The sequence below is a fragment of the Eubalaena glacialis genome, chromosome 12, assembly GCF_028564815.1.
Source record: "Eubalaena glacialis isolate mEubGla1 chromosome 12, mEubGla1.1.hap2.+ XY, whole genome shotgun sequence".
Classification (NCBI taxonomy): Eukaryota; Metazoa; Chordata; class Mammalia; order Artiodactyla; family Balaenidae; genus Eubalaena; species Eubalaena glacialis.
The window spans coordinates 22,019,213-22,035,856 of NC_083727.1; the positions used below are offsets into that span (position 1 = coordinate 22,019,213).

The 16,644-nt window shown below is 36.4% G+C and overlaps 1 protein-coding gene across 1 annotated transcript in view; it reads right to left on the reverse strand.

The window, feature by feature from the left end:
• Positions 1 to 16,644, reverse strand: part of AIG1 (androgen induced 1) — a 227,168-nt gene that overhangs the window by 166,894 nt on the left and 43,630 nt on the right.

Here is a 16,644-nt window from a genome sequence, read left to right on the forward strand (position 1 = left end):
CGAACGCAATAATCAAGACTGAAATGGAGCAATTTTCTGTTGTCAAACTTGAACTAAATGACCTCCTTCTCAGGTTTTCAATCTTTATGAAATAAAATCTGTCCAAAGTAATGTAAACTTAGATACCCACACCATTTTCCCAAAAAATGTACAACAACAACTTGTACCTTCCCCAATCAATTACAAATTGAATTACTGACATCAGCTATGTTTACTTGGACTATCACAGAGAGAGAACATTGAAACGCTAGAGCCCAGTTATTTGTGAAATTCCTAAAGTGGGGGTAAAAGTATTGATGATCCCTAGCCTCGAGTGAAGACAGGCAGCATACTGTAATACAGCTTGGCAGATGATAATTCAAATTATGGAAAGGGCAGAAAATATATTCCCTAGGCTCAAAGTCATACCCATTTAGCACCGAGAATAGATTCAGGGGAATTTTTCTGATTTCATTTACAAGAAATAATTTACTGATGATTTATTTGTAAAAGATGCAACTTTACTCATTATGTTTAGCAAACATAACAAAATAATTTTTTTAGTGAATTACCATCTTGGCAGTGGAACAAATCTATGAAAGCTCTGTTCCTCACTGAGGCACAGAACAAAAGGAAGAAGGACCCTCAAAATTATCCTCAGCAAAGCACTGACATACTCAGATTGTTAATCACTCTGTTTAAACTCTTATCTTAGACACTTTGAAAATTCCCAGTAATGGAGATTCCACCACCAGGTTTAGTCAAATAAACAAAAATCCTGCAGTATTTTTTACATATAATACACCAGGCTCTTCTGAACTCAACAAATCCTGCTATTATTAGTCATTCTTAGTCAGAGTAATGTTCTATTCTTCTTCATAATTTAGCCTATCTTTTGCCTTCAATGATTTAAGGGTTCTTGCTTTTCTACAACCAGAAAAACCAGAGAAGTTAAGACTGCCACGTTGAGCATGGCACAATTAAAGTGTTGGCAAGAATCATGCTGTGATGACCAGAAATGATTTAAATGACTCAGAGAATAATTTCCTACTTGGGAAAATTTTCCATAGCACATCTTATGACTTTAGATGTTAGATCTTTGTCAACCCTAATGGGGGTTGAGAAATTGGAGTGGCCATACTGGGGAATAATAATCTCTATGACAATCTGGCAGTGAACATATTAAAAGGTGTCCTACCTGATAACCAGGGAAATGCAAATTTAGATAGCATTTCTCATCCATGTAACTACTCACAATTTAATTCTGAGAGTACCAAGTATTATAAGGATGGAGAATAACCAGAATCCTTATGGTGGGAGTGCAAATTGGGAAAACCATTTTGAAGAACAATTGGCAATATCTAGTAATTTAAAGATGCATATACTCTTTTATCTAGTGACTTCACTATGAAGTCACATTTACATGAAAGTTAATTTTAACATTCATTGCTTCAGAAAAATGACACAATCTAAATATCTCTTAATAGTTGACTAGATAAATAAATCATGCTATAGTCACACAATGGAATTCTAAGCACACATCAATTTTTCATTCTCACAACAAAACACTAAACAAAAAAAAAGAAAACAAAAAATGCTGCATATTGACACCATTAAAATAAATTTCAAAAAGTGCAAAGATAAATTTAAAGATGCATGTATATGAAGTAAAATAGGAAGAAACACATGGAATTAATAACAGTAAATTTAGGTACCTCTACAAGGAGGGTAAGATTGAGGAAAGGACACAAGGGCCTAAACTATATCAGTATTTTATTTCTTAAGTTGATTATTGGGTATACAGAAGTGCAATCAGATGCTGAAAATCTGTGAAAAAGAGGAAATCTTGAAAGTCACTACAGAAAAAGACATCATGTACAGAAAAGTAAAGATAAAAATTATCTCAGACTTCTTGTATAAAACAACACAAGCCAGAAAACAGTAAAATGATATCTTTAAAGTGCTTAAGGGGGAAAAACTGTCAAAGGTGAAAGACATTTTCAGACAAATAGAAGCTGAGAGAATTCATTGCCAATAGCCTTTCACTATAAGAAATGTAAAAGGAATTGAGAATATGATACCAAATATAACTTCAAATCTATAGTAAGCAATGACAGTTGCTAAAATAGTAAATATGTGGATAACTATAAAAGATTTATCTTCTAATTTGTTTTAATTTTTAAAAGATATTGACTATTTAAAGCAAAAATATAACAATATATTGTGAGGTCTTAAACATATTTAGAAATAAAATTATGACTACAGTAGTACAAAAGACAAAAAGGTAGGAATGGAAGGCATACTGCTGTTGAATTCTTAGTTACATATAAGGTGGTATAATATTATTTGGTAGAAGACAGTGATAAGTTAAAGATGCATATAGTAAACCCTAGAGCAACCACTAAAACAATAAAATGGAGATCTTTAGCTAATGTATTGGTTGTCTGTGTGGCAAAACAAATTACCACAGACTTAGCAGCTTAAAACACCAATTTATTAGGTTACAGTTCTTTAGGTCAGAAGTCCAGGAGGATTAGCCTGGCTTCTATGCTCAGGGTTCCACAATACCAAACTCATCGTGTTGGCCAAGTAGGGCTCTTATTTCAAGGTTCAAGGAAAGGATCTACTTCCAAGCTCATTCTGATTGTTGGTAGAATCCAGTTCTTTTAGACTATAAAACTGAGGTTCATGTTCCCTTGTTAGTTCTTAGCCAGAGTCACTCTCAGCTCCTTGTATCTGCTCTCCAATCTTTGTATGATGGCTCCCTCCATATTCAAATCCAACAAGAGAATATCAAATACTCTTTACGCTTCAGATCTCTCTGACTCTTCTGCTTTCCTCTTCTGGCCTGAAAAAGCTTTCTGATTTTAAGGGTTCATGTGATAAGATCAGGCCCACATGGATAATGTCTCTTTCTTAAGGTCAGCTGTGCATATATCATAGTGTAATCAGAGGAGTTATAGCTCTTTCATTGACAGGTTCCCAGGATTACAGTGGGACATCTTTGGGGGTCAATTTAGAAATTCTTTCTATCACAGCTAATAAACCAATACTGGAAATAAAATGGAATACTAACAATATCAAAGTAGTCCAAAAGAAGTCAGAAATTGGGAAAAAGGAACAAAGAATAGATGACACAGAGAAAAAAATAAGATATCAGACTTTAATCCAACAATACCTATAATTACATTAAATACAAATGGTTTAAACTCTCCAATTAAAAGGCAGAGATTGACAGATTGCATTTAAAAAGCAAACAGCACTTCAAGTGTTAAGGTACAGATTTGTTAAAAGGTAAATGAATATGAATGTTAATCATAAGAAAGATGGAATAGCTATACTAATATCAAAAAGTAGGTTTCAAGATAAAGAATATTACCAGAAATAAAGAAGAACATTTCATAATGATAAAGGGATCAATCCACTAAGAAGGCATAATGATCTTAAATGTGTAATACCATAGCTGAGCCTCAAAACAGAGGAAGCAAAAACGTATTTAAGAAGGGTTTACATTACTCAATAAGTGTTTGTTAAATAAATAAATGATTCACTGGTTCTTGAAAAACAGACACTTTTATGAAGATTTAAAATGCAAATGAAAGGGGAGAAACAATCTCATATTCTAGAAGAGAAAAACAAAAGAAGTTCTGAAAATATAAATGTAATAGTCTAAACAACATTTTGCCAAATTTAGAAGATTAATGGTATTATGAAATCTTATACTTCTCTACAGCTGATTCCTTTTCTTACTCTTTTTATCCACTGGTATCATCTAACACAGCAGTTCCCTCACTATTACCTGGTGGCTACCCTGTCACTGTCTGTAGGTCTCTCCACTGGTTCTCCCCTGCTTATGACCACAGTATGGCCACCATGCCTGAACTGCTGTGGAAGACTTCCCCAAAGTGAGTATGTGGCAATCAAAGAAAGGAGGTACCCAAAACAATTTTCACCTGATTTCCAAACATCAGGAGACAGAGAATTGTTGGGTTTTGTTAGGGTTGTTTGTTTGTTTGTTTGTTTTTGTTTTTTTAACTCACACTGGCTAATCCTCAAAATGTAATACCTAAAAATGATGGAACAGGCCACCATTCCCTGCAGAGAAGCAAGGATTGACTTTTGGTTATTTGCTAGTTTAAGAAGCAGTTAGCCAAAACTGTTAAACCATTTTAGATTTCTGCTACTTTGTTAAAATTTGATTTGAGCTGACAGCTAACAAATCACATTAGAGACATTTTACTCTATTGCCTATATATATCATGTTGTCCATTGTAACTTAAAATTCATTAAGTTAAGAATGTAAAAGTTACATGGAGATGCACAAGTGAATCTTATGTAGAATTACCTTGAAGCATTATTCGGCTCCAGCCATTCTGCAGAGCTGGCATTTCCAAACCATCAACCCAGCATGACACACATATACACCATCTGGCTTTGAGTTCTTAGCAGGCTGGTTGCTCTTATTATTTTGTATCATCATGTGTAGAAATGAAGTAGTCAAATGTACCATACCTCTCCAAGAAATATAAATAGAAATCTATCAGAATGGAAAAAAAAAATCCCAGGATATTTTTGAGTCATTCTAGCATTTGCTCCTCTAGAATGTTCTCTACTGTTTAATTCACTCTGCATCTTCTCTCCGCCCCCTCAATTCTCCCTGTCAGAAATCACTACTTGTTTACTGAGTCATTTTAGGTTTAGGTTCATTTCCACAAGTGTGGAAATGTACCAAAATTCCATTCATATCTTTATCTTTTTTACACGAGTGGTTTTTATTAAATTAATTTAACATTATTTTCCTTTTTTCTCTGGAATGCATTAAACTATTACAATTCTGTTTGTACTAGAGGGCAAATTCATTAGATCTCTAACATTTATTCCCAAATATATATGATATAGTTTATCCAGAATGGGTTTTATTTCATTTCACTAGGTCATCTTCGATATCCTCATTTATATGTGATTGTACCAAAGCTATAGTCTATATATCAAGTTATGTCATTACTTCAGTTGCTAATTTTTATATTTCAGCCTAATTGGCCAAACTCAGGCAAGAACCAAGGATGCACCAAAATAAGAAAAGCAGCACCTTAAGTAAGAAATGGAATCACTATTTGTATGAATTTTTAAAGACAGTACAGCTGTCTTGACCTTTGGGAGTAAGATTTCCAGTAACTTGTATCTATCTTGAACTGCGTTTTGATTATATTGTACTTTCATAAGATTACTGCAAAGAGTACCACAGTGTTTGTTTTGAAGATTTTGCTTATTTTAAAGTTAATTTTAGACACGGCAGACAGAGGAAACAAGAAGGCAGAACTCTGAGGGGTGGCAATGAAATTGGAGTGACGTGGATCATGGAATGAAGGAAAACTGTGGAGAGAACAGATGGGAAGAAGGCGGTGAGATTTATAGGTGTCATAAGGGAAGGCCTTCCTTATGAAGGAAGCATGAATTAAAGGGGAGATGATACAGAAGAAATGAAAAATCTATCTAAACTCTTTTGTAATTAGTGTACAATATTATGTATAGTAAATGTACATGTAATCTAGGAAAGAATAGTAGAATAGAAAGAAAGAAAGAGAGAGAGAGAGAGAGAGGGAGGGAGGAAGGAAGAAAAGAAAAGAAAAGAGAAGAAAAGAAAGGTGACTCATGCCCATGTAACATACATGGATGTCGTGTATCTGTGTAATTTCTCCTATGCAGAAGGGTGAATAACACATTTGGAAAAATGGTGTGAGTTGGAGGTCTTCCTGTATCTCACACAGTCATATATCATGTGGTACTGTATAGCATAAACAGTTATTTTATTTTCAGTTCATAAAAATTTCAATGCAGTTCTTGCCTAAAAGCAATCCATGGCAATTCGTGTGTTCAATGAAGAGTGAATTTGACTGAAGGAGTTAAACACCATGTTGAAAGAATACAAGAGCTACAAAATAGCAATACCATAACACACAATCTTCTAAGGGACTCCCCCTCCATTCCACAAATTTCTTACTTTTTAATAGTGCACAACTCCTTCTTATTATCAAGATCAAGAGTGAATCCCAAACGTATTTCAACACCAAGGGGCAGTGACTCAGTATGAAATCAGATGAGTGCATTCTGCAAGGATTCTTTTGCATTTGCTTCCAGTGCCTTCCTTGCCTGAGACATCTGAACATCTGTGGCAATTCTACAGTATAGAGTCCATCAGTTACACGGAAGCCGTGATCAGTTACATGTTTGAATGTTACTCTGTAGAGAAATAAATGCATTTAAAAGTACCACAAGTTCTCTCTGCCTCCTTCATCCACTGAGACTATACCCATCAGATGTACCGCCTGGTGAATTTTCCGTTACTACCCTTGGAGAGAGTTAGCCTGAACAAGACAATATGGTTCTCCCACTCTAATGACTGTAACTTTATTTTTCTAAATCCGCCATTTAAGTGATGTGCTTTAAGCCCAAGCATTTTCAAGGAATCTTCACCACAAACATTTCTGAGGAGATGGGCTCATTGCATCATCAAGCCCGTGGTTTTCAGAATGTGATTTAGAGTCCTTGCCCATGTACACAGACATTTACCTCATACTGCTCTATCTCATTACTGAAAATCGATGAAGTCAGCCATAAGTCACCACTGGCTAGCAATCCATTCAGACAGACAGAAAGAAAAATAAGCTTTTCAGTCAGAAATAATGCACTTAGATAAGCAGCTTTGGAAAGGAAAGCTTTTCCACAAAATTCGTTACAATATCACACAATCATTTTCAATATCTAAGTAGTAAGGAGAACAGTCATCTAAAGAAAGTATTTGGATGTGCTTCACAAAGTGATGGGTGCAATCATGCCATGTTCCAGCACCATCCTGATAAGAGTACTGCAGGGATCTTTCCAGAGATTCCATTCTAATCTGGAAATACGACAGAAAATTTCCCTTGGGTGTTTTCACGGCGCTACACTGACATTAGAAGTTACTCAAAACTTTTATAGGCTTAAAGATTTTTTTCAACTATTAGTATTAGCATGAATCCTTTCAAATACTGAATTAAACACACCATTGATTTATTTAACAAATATTTATTGATTACTACATACAAAACACTTAGTAAACTACTAACGCAGACTATTAAACGATCGTACGTTGTGCGGCAAACGTGAATGTACTTAGAAGTGTCTAACCTCTAACTTAGTGGCACCTGCGTTTGCTAAGTGCACAGTAACAGTGGTGAACAGTTATTTAAAGAAAAAAAATGTTGTAACTTTAATAACACAAATCTGTTCTGAAGTGCATTAAATTTTCTAACACTGTAAAATCTATTTTATCTGACTAAATTTTTACTTGTGGTAACAATTTACTGCAGCAGAAGATGATTTAAGTGCCAAACATAATCATTAGTTAAAGAGTTAGATAAATCTGAAACCTAAATAAAAAAGGACCTGAATTAAGACCAAATCAGATCTTAAGTGATAAGTTGACATAGAATCATAACCCATGCACAATCTATATATAACAAACAAAACTATATGTATTAAGAGCATATACATCTGCAGGTAAAGTTGTATTAATAAAGTCGATTAGAAAAACATGGCCCCTGTCCATAGACGTTTCTATTTTAATATTTATGAATCTATTGATTTTGGTCTAACATTGAGTCTACATTAAGACTATGTCTGCATAATTGTAGATAAATACTTGGCAGGGAACTGAATGGTTAAAATACTTATGAAAGCAGTTCCCTGTTTCTAGATGCTGCCTTCTGCCTTCAGAAACAGGGTCTTCCACACAAAGCTTCTGGATGGGCTCTGAAAGGTCTCACTCCCTAACAGATAATATATATTTTCTATTTTTAACTCAAACCGGCCATTGTTCTACCACATTAATTTAACATATCATTTTGAAGTTTACTGGTGCAGAGCCTAAAAGGTATAAGATGAACCATTCTTTTCATTTCTATTCTCCACTAGTTCATCTATGACTCCATAATATTTTACCTCTAGATTAAGAGTATTTATAAAATCCCAGGGTTCTTATAGTTTGAGAAAGTATGAAGCTAGTGCTGGAAGGGTCCTACCACCAATCAACTCAAGTGCCAATATAAAATCTCAGAAAAAATGAAAGGTCCCTAAGACATTTTATAATTACATTAATGATACAGAAAAGTCTGATAATATCAATTGTGGAAGATGATGTGGAACAATGCTAGAGGGAGTACATTTTGGTTCAATCACTTTGGAAAATAATGGCATTATCTAGTAAAGTTGAGGATGCATATACCTATGAATGGTCTTATGTATGTCTCCTGGTACCTAGAGTTTACAACATGGAATGGAATTGGAGTTTTAGGTATATGCTTCTGTCCTTTAGACGAGTATGAAATTTTAAAAAGTTAGAAGTGGTACTGTTATTTATGACATTAGGAAACTAAGAAATACATTACAGTTCTCAATTACTTAGGTAACAAAGTAAATACGACCATTACTTTCTTCACAAAGTTATCACCTTATGTTTCTATTGAGAAACAAGCTATTCTTATAGCTTTAAAATAGTTGACCCTTGAACAACATGGGTTTGAACTGCCCAGGTCCATTTACACACGGATTTTTTTCAGTAGTAAATACTACATACTACATGATCTGCAGTTGGGTGAATCCACAGATGAGGAACCTTGGATACAAAGGGCTGACTATAAAGTTATACATGGGTGTTTCTATTGCATGGGGGTCGGCGCCCCTAACTCCTACCTTATTCAAGGGTCAACTGTAACTTAATGGACATAATTTTGAGTCATGACTAAATTGTAACATGATTTTCTTGTACTTTAAAAACTGGTGACATTTAGAACACTGGATTATGCTAGGTTTTAGATTTTTCATTGACTTTTTTTAAGTAGGGTAAGTTTAATATAAAGAATGATTAGGCTATCATAGGAGAGTAAGTATTAGATGTAAACAGAATGCTAGAGGGTGCCCCAGGGCTCAGGGAGAGTACCCAAGGAAAGAAGAACTTGGAAGAAGCCCCCCTCCCCAAGGATGGGCTTCAGACCTCACTAGAGAAGGTGTGTTTGCAGCCAGTTGGATGATGGAGAAATTCTCCACCAAGAAGCAGCCTTCCCAGGTAAAGGGGGCCTCTGCTGATGGGCAGGTGCACAAGAGTTGAGTGACCACTGTGGGCAGGAGACCTGGTGCAGGTGGTGCTCTTGTTGGAAGAGCTGCAGGGACTGCACGTTCCCTGCCTGTGGCTGGGGCAAAACGATACTAAATGTCCTTCTACCCACACAGCTGACCACTGGGGCAGCAGCTGGAAGCAGTAAGTGAAGCCCCATCCTCCTGCAATGTTCCTTCAGTGTCCTTTACTGAGAAAGCTCAACATTATCCTCAATGTGAAGGAGAAATGCTTAAAAAGTTACGGAAGAGCAGGTATTATAGGGTAAATTTGGAGCCGAGAGACAATAGATACCTCATTTAATTCACCATGACTTCCTTGATATTTAATAGCGTTGCTGACAATACTTTAGTTATTCTAATGAAATGCTATGAATGAGGGAAGGACGTTTGCTTTTAATTATTCAGATAGACGGTCTGACCTATCTCTTGACTTTGGGTCATTTAATTATTTTATGCCACCTTCTATAGATAGTACATCAGGAAAACTGATGGAGATATTATTGTAACATTTTAAATATGATGCAACATTCAAAGTGGTCAAATTTGCTACTAATTTGTGGTACTTGTGTTCGATAGAGAAGGCTGAAGTGAAAGACCAGAACTAAAATTTGCATGCATATTGAAAATTAACCAATCTCTATCATATCTTTCCTATTCATATCTGAATTGTTTATAATGACAAAAATAAATAAAACAACCCAAATGTGCACAGACTCAACCATGGATAAACAGAGGTATTAAAAAAATAATACACAGCAGTGAAAATAAATTACCTAGAGTTACATATATCAACACAGATGATTGCACAAGCGTAACACTGAACAATAAAAGCAAATCTTAGAAGACTGAAAAAGTATCACACTATTTAGATAAAGTTCTAAAAGAAATGAAAAAAAAAAAAAACCCACAATATTAGACCAGGGACACACATGTGGTAAAACTGTAAGGAAAAGCAAGACAAGAATAACAATAAAATGCTACCTAGAGCAAGTTAGAGTCTCCCTCTCCCTGCCCCAATCTGCATTTCAGGTCACCTTTTATTTTTTTTTTGCCACTTGATTCAAGTGTAATGCAATCATCATTAGTGTTGCTGTTTTATAAATGCCTGACTTTCTTGTAGGCACATGGCGGCAGGGTTAGGTTTTCGTTCAATGTTGTATCCCTAGAGACTGGCACAACATCTGGGGTGTAGTATTAACACACATTTACTAATTACAGAATTAACGACAGTGGCAAAGACAGCTGAGTGGAAAGAGAGGGGACCTGACTTGGGGCCGGTAGAAGGATGGTGGGGAAATGCTGGGGGCCCTGTAAAGAAGGAGATCACACAGCTATATTTCAACTGAGCTGCACTGTTTTATTACAGGTGTCCCCCGCTCTCCGAAAGTAGAGTGTTCGTATGAACCTCTCATAAGCTGAAAAGGGTAAAGCAGAGAAGCAATTACCTTAGGACACATCTTGCTAACAGATGCACAAAATAAACTGACATAAAGCACAGATGCTCACAGACACAGTTCAAAGCTATGGTGGCTTGATGCTGTGATACTGAATGTATTTCCAGGGGAAGAAGCTTGGCAATGCCATTCTCACTGCTCAGGAGCATCCATAATAACTCACTGTAAAACAAATGCTGAACGCTCTTTCCACTTTTCATCTTTTTTTTTTTCCATAAAAGTGAAAGTCCTCTATGGATTTCTTTCAGTTAGGGAAAACAGGTACTTTCATAAAAGCCAAGTGGTGTACAGTGAGCTCTGGAAAATCGGGGGGTACCTGCATTTGCTTCCAGTCGTGCTCAGTCACAGGGCACGCAAACGGACCTAATGGGTATGAGCGTCGGCGGGGCAAACCCACAAGGTGCTAGGGCAGTGAGGGTGTCCGGAGCTGAATAACTAAAGAGCTAGATCACAGGGTTTTGAGTGGTTAGAGAAAAACAGGGGAGTGATACAGCATGAGCTTTTTTTTGGGGTGGGGACGAGTCACAGGTCCGGTAGGAGTGAACAAGTTGAATAATGGGAGACTGTGATCCAAGAATGAGCTAGAAGTCAAGCTGTTCTCAATGACCACGAGACCCAGGGAGGGCCGTGGCAAGAAGATCCTGGGTGGTTATGATAAGAGTCAGGGGAATTGAGGAGAAAAAAAGTACTGTGAGGAGGGAATTTCATGTACTGATGTGATTGTAAACGTCTGGGACAAAGAAAAATTAAAAAAGAAATTGGAACCAAAATGCGCAGAAGCATAGGTTCTAAAAAAAATCAGAGATAATTTAGAAACCTATCAATTAAGTATATCAATATGAAATATATGTTTATAAAACAGTGAATAGCAACTGAGTGCCTTGCAGCAATAGAAATACAAGCAATGGCATTTTTCCTTTCAGTTACATTAAAGTAATACATCTTCTTTTGACTTTGTCACATTTCTGTTCTCATAAACATACAAAGTGTGTGTTTAAAAGCTAATAAATAGTAAAAACCCATCAGTAGCCAAGGTTGTACACAGACAGAACAAAAAAAAATAATGAATATACCCCATAAAGGGGTAAAGGTAGTCTCATCACTTTTATTGTGGATGGGATAATGAAGGAAAATCCAAAATCTTCTGGAGTTCCAACAGGTATTAATAAAACAGGTATTAATAAAAATACTTCTTCTAAAAACAGTATTCATCTGGAAACTTCTCCCGACAGATTCTAATTCAATACCACCCATTAAGAAATCAAAATAAATTTAAAAGTATAAAATCAAGGAGAAACAGCCTGAGTTCTAAAAACTCAGAAAACAGAAAATGCATATTTTATGTTGCTTCATAAGGTACATTAACTTTGAAAGCTAGCAATAATTTCCTCACCAGAATAACAAATAAATGAAAATAATCTGTTGTTGGTTAGAAATCAGAAAGTATACTAAATTTTATATCAGGAAGCATACTAAAATTTATACCAAACTTTAAAGATAGCTGGGAAAAACAACGTTATGAAAAACTGTCTTGTCCAGGGTATAGTATACTAAATTTAGTATATAAAAAAAAACTGTTTATAAATTTCTAAGTGATTCCAAATAAGATTTTTCTGGAAGTAGTTTTTAAAAATCAGAACCATTAACAATAACTTTATTTGAAATAATTACCACGGGGCTTTAGAAAAATCAAATGCTTACTTATGCTTTCTACGAGTTAAGATGTGAACAGCGCAGCCTTCGACCACTTGCTAGTGAGAAAGCCCTAGCTGCAGACCACACTGGAGTTGATCCTAAGAAAGTGCCTTAATAGCTTCTCCAAATAACTAGTAGCGATATTTTAATGGCAACTTTGGTAGGTAAAGAAGGAAGAGAAGGAGAGAGGGAAGGAGGAAGGGAAAAAAAGGGAAAGGAAGATACGTTAAATGATCTTTGGGAGAAAAGCTTTATGTAATGTTATCTTAGTCCATCTGGGCTCTATAATAGAAATATGATACACTGGGTGGCTTATAAACTAAGAAATTTATTTCTTACAGTTCTGGAAGCTGGGAAGTCCAAGATCAAGGTGCTGGCAGATTTGGTGTCTGGTGAAGACCTGCTTTCTGGTTCATAGATGGCTGTCTTTTTTTATTTTTCAGGATCATTTTTTAAAAAAATATTTATTTATTTTTTAAACATCTTTATTGGAGTATAATTGCTTTACAATGGTGTGTTAGTTTCTGCTTTATAACAAAGTGAATCAGCTATACATATATATATCCCCATATCTCCTCACTCTTGCATCTCCCTCCCACCCTCCCTATCCCACCCCTCTAGGTGGTCACAAAGCACCAAGTTGATCTCCCTGTGCTATGTGGCTGCTTCCCAGTAGCTATCTATTTTACATTTGGTTTTGCTGTGTCCTTACATGGCAGAAGGGTCAAGAGACCTCTGTGGGGTCTCTTTTATAAGGGCACTAATCTCATTCACCAGGGCTCCATTATCATGACCTAATCACCCCAAAGATTCCACCTCTTAATACCATCACCTTGAGGGTTATGATTTCAACATATGAATTTCGGGGGAGGGAGACACAAAAATTTAGTCCGTAGAAAACGTAAAGTTGTAGTATGCTCACACATTCTGAAGGAAAAAATACATATACGCTTCATTCTTAATATTACATGGATGTTCAACTTACAGTCAATAACTCTCTTGATCAGAATGCAGCAGCTGAAGGTTGATGTTTCAAACTGGTAAATGCTAGAAGAAATCACATAGAAATATGGTGGGCAAATAACAGCTAACCTAGCCATCTTTTCTATTGTGACTGACATCAGATGCTAGAACTGAATTGAAAATCGTATCTACAGGTGTTCATCAAATTATGTCGAATTTATAGATTGACCACGAGGAAGCTTATGTATAGTATATATAACATCTGCTTTGGCTATTTAAAAAAAATCTATTACTGATTTTGAGCCCAGGACAGAATATACTTTTGTGACAACAAAATATTATGAATGAAATCTCCCCAAATGCAGAATCAGAAAAATCTTTCTTTTTAGTGGCCTTCTTTTCCTTTGTTATGCTGTGATTGTGCTAATCACACCAAGCAGTGCACTGAATAGGGTTTACAGGTAGGGACGAAGGCCTCTGCCCAAGACTCTTTATCTAGGTAGAAGCCTCAAATCCCAAACACTGGAGGAAGAAGGGATAAGCCACTTAGGTAACTAAGTTCAAAGTGTTCATGAGCTACTGCAAACACATAACTTGTTTTCCCCTTTATCTTAAGTGAAGGTTCCACAGTTTTGCAAAGCCTACCTTCCTCTGGGAGTATAGGAAGCGAAGTGCTTCAGTGCTATTCTCTTCAATACACAGTATATGCCTCTATTATGATCAGGACCAGCTGCCTGTGCGCTTTTGGATTAGTGGTTGTTACCCATGTGCAGAAGTGGATTTTACTCCACTTAAGTATCGCTCTAGAGACGGATACCTCTTGAGAGGGCAGCATATTATGAAAATTATTCCATACTTTTGAATTGCTTTGTCTTCAAAAATCTTTGACTTAAAGACATATGTGGCAAAGTTTATGACATGTTTGATATTTAAATTGAGCACATATGGGCAAAAATCTAAGTTGCTCTGGTAGCCAGAATGCTCCCAGACATGAGCTTAGAAATGTGTTACTAAGTGATGAAGAGAAAGTACTATGAAAATTCTTTCTTTGGAACACTCTCCAGAAGCTCCATATAGGAGTGGCATTGGCAATGTTTTTCTTTAGGTCTCTCAATTCCCTCTTTGTTGTAAAACTCTTAACAGGCTATTATGATTTAGTTACTTATTAACACTACCAAATCATAAGGCAATAAATGATAGGTCTTGGGGTTATGCCACTAAATTAATTCCTTTGTTTAATTCATTTTTATTTTTTATGTTATTGTAGTAAGAACACTTAACATGAGATCTACCCTCTTACCAATTTTAAGTGTACCACACAGTATTATTAATTACAGGCACAATGTTGTAAAAAAGGTCTCTAGAATTCATTCACCTTCCATGACTGAAACTTCATACCCGTTGATTAGCAACTCCTCATTTCCCCCTCTGCCCACCGCCTAGCAACCACCATTCTACTCTCTTCTATGAATTTGATTATTTTAGATACCTTGTATAAGTGGAATCATGCAGTATTTGTCCTTCTGTGACTGGCTTATTTCACTTAGCATAATGTGTCAAGCTACTAAACTAAGGTCTTTAAATTGAATAAATATAGTCAACATGTGAAAAGGCTCTCTACAGATACATAATGACAAAAGCATGTTTACACCAACCATTTTCTGGAAGGTGTCTTTTATATAGAAAAATTGGCCCCTGTCTTAAGTCCAATCAACAGGTCTGTCTTACCTTAATGTTGAAAGCATATTGTAAATAATGTATACATTGATTTTAGTAATATTATAATCTCTGTGGACCCAAATTCCTTTGGTGTTTTTCCAAATCACGTAGTAAATATAGAGACTGAGATGACTATTTCTACTAGAACATTATCATGAAACATTCTGCACAGGGCTGCATGTAACCAGCTCCAGTGATGCCCAAATCATCTTTGTGCCTGAATCAATCTCTGATAGGAAAACTCTTTAAATTTTTCATGTCATGAGGACAACATTTAGAAAAAGTATATGTGTGTGTGTGTGTGTGTGTGTGTGTGTTTGGTAGTCACCACAATTGAACAGGTTGTAAAGGCTATACATGAAATATACCCCAGTCAAATTTTGCACCCAAAATCATGATATACTGCATTTTTCCAAAAGCGTGTTATAGTAATATAATGATCATCTATATGGTAGTCTACAACATGTAATGTGCTTTTATATAGTTGCTATGCAAGTTGGCCTTTCCCCCTTTCCCACTGGATATTCCTTCTCAGTCTCTTTGCTAGTTCCTCCCAAACTTCTCAACCTCTAAACTCTGTGTACCCCAGGGCTCAGATATTGGACTGCTTCTCTTTTCCAGCCACATTCACTACATTGGAGATCTGATCCAGTCTCCTGACTTTGAATACCATCTCTGTGATAAGGACTCCTATCCACATTTACATCTCTAGCCCAGACCTCTCCCTTGAAGTCCAACTATCTATTCAACATCCTCATTTGATGTTTCAAATAGGGATCTCAAACTTCACAGGTCCAACATCAAACTCCTGTGTTCTCCAACAAATATGCTCCTCCCACAGTCATCCTCATCTCCATGGATGGCAACTTTGACTTCATAGTAACGCAGTCCCCAAGCTCTGCTCACGCAATTCATTAGCAAATCCTGATGGCTCTATTTTAAAAAATCATCTCCAGAGTCTGACACTTTGTACGACTTCTAGTGCTACCTCCACGGTCCGTGTCACCACCAACTCTCCCTTAGATTGTTGGAAAAGCTCCCATCTGACCACCTTGCTTTTCTGCCTTTCTCCACTGTATTCTACACAGCAGCCAGAATGAGGTTGTGAAAAGTCAGATCATGTCACTCTGCTCAAAGTCCTTCAAAAGCTTCCTATCTCATGTGCAGTAAAAGCCAAAGTCCTCAATAGCATGTTCCACAAGGCCCTCCCCTGTCTCCTGCCACTGGCCCCCTCCCTCACCCTGTTCCAGCCCCAGTGCTCTCCTCTTTGGAGCCTCTAAACTTGCTGTTTCCTTGAACTACTTACTCACTGTCTTCATCCAAACATTAGCTTGCAGTGAGGCCTTCCCTGTAACTCTCTGTAAAATGTCCACCCCTCCTCCCCAGTGACACTCCCTAGCTCTCTTCTCTGCCTTTTCTTTTTCTTTACAAGAAACATTTTTTATATCCTCCCCTTTCTCTCACTAGAATCTGATATCCTTGAAGGTTGGGATTTGTTGTATATGTTATTCCCTGGCGCTCAATAAATACTTGCCAAATGAATGAATGAATAATCAAATTTTAACTCTTTTTGTCTTCTTGCTTAGAATACAGTGGCCTGGCCTGCTCAAAATCATTCAACCAGTATGTTTTGCAGGCTGACTGTGAACCCAGGTCTTTTGATGGAAAGCTCATCCTCTCT